Source organism: Biomphalaria glabrata, chromosome 8, assembly GCF_947242115.1.
Source record: "Biomphalaria glabrata chromosome 8, xgBioGlab47.1, whole genome shotgun sequence".
In the NCBI taxonomy this organism is placed as follows: Eukaryota; Metazoa; Mollusca; class Gastropoda; family Planorbidae; genus Biomphalaria; species Biomphalaria glabrata.
In genome coordinates this window covers 13230006-13237029 of record NC_074718.1, presented here as the reverse complement: position 1 = coordinate 13237029, position 7024 = coordinate 13230006, and positions in this window count along the sequence as shown.

Below are 7024 nucleotides of genomic sequence, written 5' to 3'. Positions count from 1 at the left end.
ACCCAGCTCTAGTGCTGGCCATATGGCACCCTCGTTAACAGTGAGCCACAGAAATAGATGACCTTGACATCATCTGCCGTATGGACTGCATGGTCTGAAAGGTGAACTTTATATGCAGGTCAAGACGCCTTGGTTTGTTGAATGCGCTGTTATTTCTATTCAAACTTTTAGCCTCCTGATGGAGGAGGCCCCATCATTGAACAGGCGTTGGCTTCCTTGCTAGATCACTTCGTACAACATCTTACGTTTTGTTTGGTTAGCAAACGACATTCCTAAACCTTAGGCTGTCCCATTTAATATGTTATCTTTTTAAACTCTTTTTGACCGTTAGGGCACATGCTATTGATCTGTTTGTGTGTATTTCTATATTTGTTTGTGCATTTCTATGTTTGTGTTTTGTATTTCTATATTTGTTTGTGCATTTCTATATTTGTTTGTGCATTTCTATGTTTGTATGCATTTCTATTTTTGTGTGTGTGTGTGTGTGTTTCTATATTTGTTTGCGCATTTCTATATTTGTGTGTATTTCTATGTTTGTGTGTGGTAAAAAAAAAGTAAAGTTCCCCTTTCAGACCTTGCGTTCTATAGGGCAGATGATGTACAGGTCATCTGTTTTTTTTTGTGGCCTACGGTTAACGAGGTTGTCATGTGGCCAGCACAACGACCAACCGCCTTTACTTTTCCCCAACTAACGTGAAGTGCCCAATCGAGCTGGGCGGACTCAGAGGCCCCATCATTGAACAGGCGTTGGCTTCCTTGCTAGATCACTTCGTACAACATCTTACGTTTTGTTTGGTTAGCAAACGACATTCCTAAACCTTAGGCTGTCCCATTTAATATGTTATCTTTTTAAACTCTTTTTGACCGTTAGGGCACATGCTATTGATCTGTTTGTGTGTATTTCTATATTTGTTTGTGCATTTCTATGTTTGTGTTTTGTATTTCTATATTTGTTTGTGCATTTCTATATTTGTTTGTGCATTTCTATGTTTGTATGCATTTCTATTTTTGTGTGTGTGTGTGTGTGTTTCTATATTTGTTTGCGCATTTCTATATTTGTGTGTATTTCTATGTTTGTGTGTGGTAAAAAAAAAGTAAAGTTCCCCTTTCAGACCTTGCGTTCTATAGGGCAGATGATGTACAGGTCATCTGTTTTTTTTTGTGGCCTACGGTTAACGAGGTTGTCATGTGGCCAGCACAACGACCAACCGCCTTTACTTTTCCCCAACTAACGTGAAGTGCCCAATCGAGCTGGGCGGACTCAGAGGCGCCCGAAGATGCCGAAATTAAAAATCACAGCCTTCACCAGGATTCGAACCCAGGACCCCAGGTTCGGAAGCCGAGCTCTTAACCAGTCAGCCACCGCTCCCCCGTTTGTGTGTATGTATTTCTATATTTGTGTGTGTATTTCTATATTTGTTTGTGCATTTCTTTGTTTGTTGTTTGTGTGTATTTTTATGATAGTGAATGTGCATTTCTATGTTTGTGTGTATTTCTATGTTAGTGAGTGTGCATTTCTATGTTTGTGTGTATTTCTATATTTGTGTGTGTATTTCTATATTTGTTTGTGCATTTCTTTGTTTGTTGTTTGTGTGTATTTTTATGATAGTGAATGTGCATTTCTATGTTTGTGTGTATTTTTATGATAGTGAGTGTGCATTTCTATGTTTGTGTGTATTTCTATGTTAGTGAGTGTGCATTTCTATGTTTGTGTGTATTTCTATGATAGTGTGTGTGTGTGTGTTTCTATGTTTGTGTGTGTGCGTGAACGTATCATCTTTAGTCTTAAATCGGTATTCTACCGTGGTAGATGGAAGTTGTATCTTATCTTATCTTATAAGATGTATTCCCTCAAAACAGACTATAACTACGTCTAACACGTATCCATGTGTTGAATCTAGTCCAAGTTAATTAGAGTATTAAACTATGCAGAGTCATTCGTTGTTCTGGCTGATTCAAGCTGTCAGTTCTATGTTTAAATGACACCAGGGAAGAAAGAGCACATGTAAAAATGTGTCCTAGTAAACGCAATAGGACACATGCCTATATCTTAAAAACTTTCTGGGTATTTTATTAGATTGTGCTTTTGTATTTGTAAGTTTACTAAGTTATGACAGTGTTTTATGTATTAAATAAAGCCTATTGCTGCTTTACTTTTTAGCCTACTCTTGTCAAATGCGAATATTCCCTTGCTATCAATCCCACAACTCTATTTTACGTCTATAATGATTTCCTAGTGTCTTTGTTTGAAGGGTCGCTTAACATTGATTTTTTTTTAAATAAACGCATAAAATATACTCAACTGGAACTTTGAATAATGATGTTCATTGTTCCAATTGCAAAGTAAGTATAACTTTTCCTTGACTGCGCCCATGACATGTTTATACTTTATAGACGCGACGGAACATTTACTTCTAAGCTGTTTTTATTCTTAGCAAATCTGATGTGTTGGGTCTTTTAAGGTCGTATTCTCCTTGGCCTGAATAGCTCGCGTGAATCCAGTGATTACACGATCACATGATAGCCGTTCTGCTTCAGTGAACAGCCAAAACACACTCTGCCAGGTCTTGGTCTTATCTAGGCATTCTTATATGCCTTTTAAAAGTCTCAGCACTTGTCAGTCAACAGATTCATCGGAGTAACTGCCCTTGATTAGAGTGAAAGAAAATGTTTAAACCATATATATATACAAGTGATAGCCAAACTCTTGTGACCCAAGGGCCATACACATTTTTCCGACTCATGTGCCACTGCAGTGGCGTTTTTAGGCCTATGGGAAGCGAGCCGTATCGGTGACATCCAAGTGAAAAAGAAATTAACTTTTGCTAAAGCCGATAATTTAAAAAAGATAATACAGGAGCTAGATGCCCGAACATACATATGCACATTTAATACATACATTTTTTTAAAATATGATATGTATATTTAATATATTTTATTAACTCATTCAATTTTTAACAAATAACTATCCCCCCCCCCCCCCAAAAAAAAAAGTCGTATGTCAGCAACCGATGAAGAATTGCTGATGTCAATTTTAAAATTAGTATTTGTACTTTATAAGACAATTTGCTAGAAAAACATATATTTTAACAGAAATACCAAGACTATATGCAGAAAATGTTTGTAGTTTTTTTTTTTTTTAAATAAACTATAAAGTAGGAAGTAGAAAGGCTCTGCTAACCATTTGCCTTTAGAGCTTTCAAGCTATGGATGTTTTACAGTTTAAATCCCTGAAAACGATAATGTCAATTAAAAAAAAAAAGTTTATGAAGTTTTTGTACGCTTATAAATGTTACGTTTAGTCATATCATCATCAAACTCCAACTGAGTGAGGGCTTGAGAAGCTCACATTCTGTCTTGCAAAAGCCCTGGACAGAAACCCTGCTGTTTTGCGAAGTGCATACATGTCACCATACAGGTCGAGAATTTGTGATTTCCCAGACCTGTCGAGACGAAGATCAGCAAGTCTGGGGCAGTCAGAAAAGAATATGGGACACAATTTCCTCTTCTTACCCCCAGCGGGGGCATCGTGAGTCAAAATTTGGCCATAGCCGTGAGAAATATGAGCCAACAGGACAGTGGCCTGTCCTGCACTGTGCTATAATAGCTTGATCAGGCCTGGACAGCCTCCACCACGGGGGAAGTGGTCAGGGCGCCTTATGCGCTCCCAGACTCCACGGACTTTTTGGGACTTGTCCCAGCACTCAAACCAATTTTCCATGTCTGTTTTTTTGAATTATAGCTAGCGTATGATGAAGACTCGCAGCCTGTTCGGTGGATGGTGTTTGCCCTCCCTGGTGGGCCAAAGAGTCTGCAATAGTGTTGCCAGTCACGCTTATGTGATTCGGTACCCACTGCATTATTACAGGGGTGCAATAGCGTTGCTTTATGTTATGTGAGGCCATCCAGTGTACAGGTTTTGAGTCAGTGACCACAACAATCTGTGTTGCCCTCAAATGTACCTCGTCGAGTGTAGAGTCAATGACTTTTTCTGATACGTTTAGTAATATGTTCTAACAAAGTTTATATCAACTCAGTCAGTCTGTCTTGTGAAAAGATTTTTGAAATTATTTCTCCCACACCCAATCACTGATCAAATTGAAACTTTACACAATTATTTCTAGTACCTGACAAAACAAGACTCAATAAAAAAACACCAATTTGATAATTAACTATTGGTAATTAATTATTTTGTTTGGTATCAAAACAAAGAAAAGAAATCGTACTTCAGAGATGTGGTGGTATAAGTGGAATTAGTCTTCTTGATGTTTGAGTTTGAAGTTCTAACCCTTTTTTTATGCATTTAAAAAGCGATCACGGTAGCAGTAAGACAGATACCCACCCCTGGCTACGCCCATGTACCCACCTATTGTCGAAAATGTCGTATTTTACAATTTTTCATAAAAGTCTACCGGGGTTGCTACTTTAACGTTATGGTGGGCTAAGAATCTATAGAATAAACTATATGGAGAGCTCTCTGATTTAGAAACCACTGCGCAGTTCATCTCATGTATTGGTCTAGTCATCTGAACACTCCAACATAACAATGAGAACGCAGAAGAAGAAGAAGAATATAGAATGTTGAAGAATGGAATTTATCATAGCCCTTAATTCACGCTCCGGTGATTTTGTCTGAATAACGTTGAAATTTAACAGGGTGAATAAAACCTATGGACTGTACAATTTACGTTCCATACACACGTAAAGAGATGAACAATAGGCCTACGTAGTCATTCTTAAACTTGGACAATATATTTTTTCAACAATCTCTAACTATGTCATTGATACTTCAGTGGTGTCCATATTTACAACATGGGCCCCTGGGGACCAAATAGATTTCCGACACTCATGACGCTGGCCAAATCTCCGAACAAAAAAAAATCAAGTGAAAAACAAAAGTCTGCGCACTTCTTGGAGAAAAAGTTTTGATTGGCCAGATAGTATCCCGTCACATCCGGATATGACCCACGAGCTATAGTTTGGGCATCACTGGTCTATCTCTCCATTTTGTTTTATACATCCGTGTATTATACCGAGACCATTCGTTATAGAAAGCCTGAACACTGACCTGCAACGTCACAAAAGTGGGCAGTTTAGACCAATAGCTCGTTGCCACTTGGTACAGACCTGAGACGTGCTAACGAGATATTGAGTTGTTATGAAAATTATATTCTGTATCGGTTATCGTTCTTATGTTTACATGTGCTTGTAACTCGTCAGTAAGAATGTGTTCACGAAATGTGTGTTGTGTAGTCATTCAGTGTATTAAAGCCATACTATACATACATGGTTTTCGACCCTCTTATCTTTATGTTCATAACATGAGTCTAAACTACCTATAGGTTGTGACGTTACAGGTCAGTGTTCAGGCCTTCTAACGAATGGACTAGATTATAGGCCTACCCAGCATTGCGCTGTATGCGACAGCTGAGATACACTGGGATATGTCTCAGCCGATGAAACAATGTTATGCCTTCTTTCAACGGCTTTTAACCGGCGTTCTACGGATCCACATAAATGTCTTAATCAATGGCTGTTTTTGTTTTCACAAACATGACTCTTGTTTCGTTCTTTATTCATCTTTATCTGTCTCGTTGTCTTTTGATCTGTTGGGACGCCACACATGTTCTGTCGACCGTCTTTCTCCATTCCTCTCTGTCTTTTGCCTTGAAAAGAATCTCTTTCAAAGACAGGCCGTCCATTCTTTAATGTTGTCTTCACATCTTTTTCTCTGCCTCTTCTTCTTTTTCCTGGTACTGTTTCCTGTAGGAAGGTCTTTGCAAATCCTGAAGATCTTGTGATATGACCATAAAGTTTTAATTTGCGTTTTTTTTTACATGTCATTGTGAGGCGTTGTGATCCTGATTCGATTCTCCTCATTTGTTATGCGGTCTTTTTATGTAATACCTAGTAATCTTGTATAGCATCTCAGTTCCATTGCTTAAATAAATAAAATGAATTCCTTATTATTGCAGTTTAAACGCTTTTCATATTGTTATAGCACTGCGATGCACACCGCAATCCAAGCTAGTGCAGAAGGAACGCACTGTTGGAGACTAGACTGAGAGGGATGTAGACAATATCAGGAAGAGAACTAGTTCCGCCCAAGTCTAGAGCCGATATGAAGAGGCTGTGTTCAAGGCAGATGTCCCGTAAATAAACATCGTTGCCTCCTTTAAGTTATTCCAATATTTCATGTAACAAAACAAGGCGATGTTACGGGAGCACTGTCGAGGTTTGGGAACTGTTGATCTGTGGCAGTATTTCGAGTTCAGCGACTGGTCACGGTCTAGTTCACAGTCCATCCTGGTAGAGGGCTAGAGTTTCAAAAATACAACAGGAAAAAAAAGCACGAGACACACATGAGCATAGGCGTTTCTAGGACGTTGTTTGTTTTCTTTTTGTATGGAAGTGACAGACAACTTGACCCTTCCCTATGTTTTTAGGGGAGCACGAAAAATCTTTCACAGACAAATCGTTCACCGACAAATTGATCACGAATCGTTCACAGACAAATAGTTCACAGACAAATTGTTCACAGACAAATCATTTCCAGACAAATAGTTCACAAACATATAATTTACAGACAAATAGTTCACAGACAAATCTTTTACAGACAAATAGTTCACAGACAAATTGTTCACAGACAAATCATTTACAGACAAATAGTTCACAAACAAATAATTTACAGACAAATAGTTCACAGACAAATCATTTACAGACAAATAGTTCACAGACAAATAGTTCACAGACAAATAGTTCACAGACAAATAGTTCACAGACAAATAGTTCACAGACATATAATTTACAGACAAATTGTTCACAGACAAATCATTTACAGACAAATCATTTACAGACAAATCATTTACAGACAAATAGTTCACAGACAAATTGTTCACAGACAAATCATTTACAGACAAATTGTTCACAGACAAATCATTTACAGACATATAGTTCACAGACAAATCATTTACAGACAAATAGTTCACAGACAAATTGTTCAGAGACAAATCATTTCCAGACA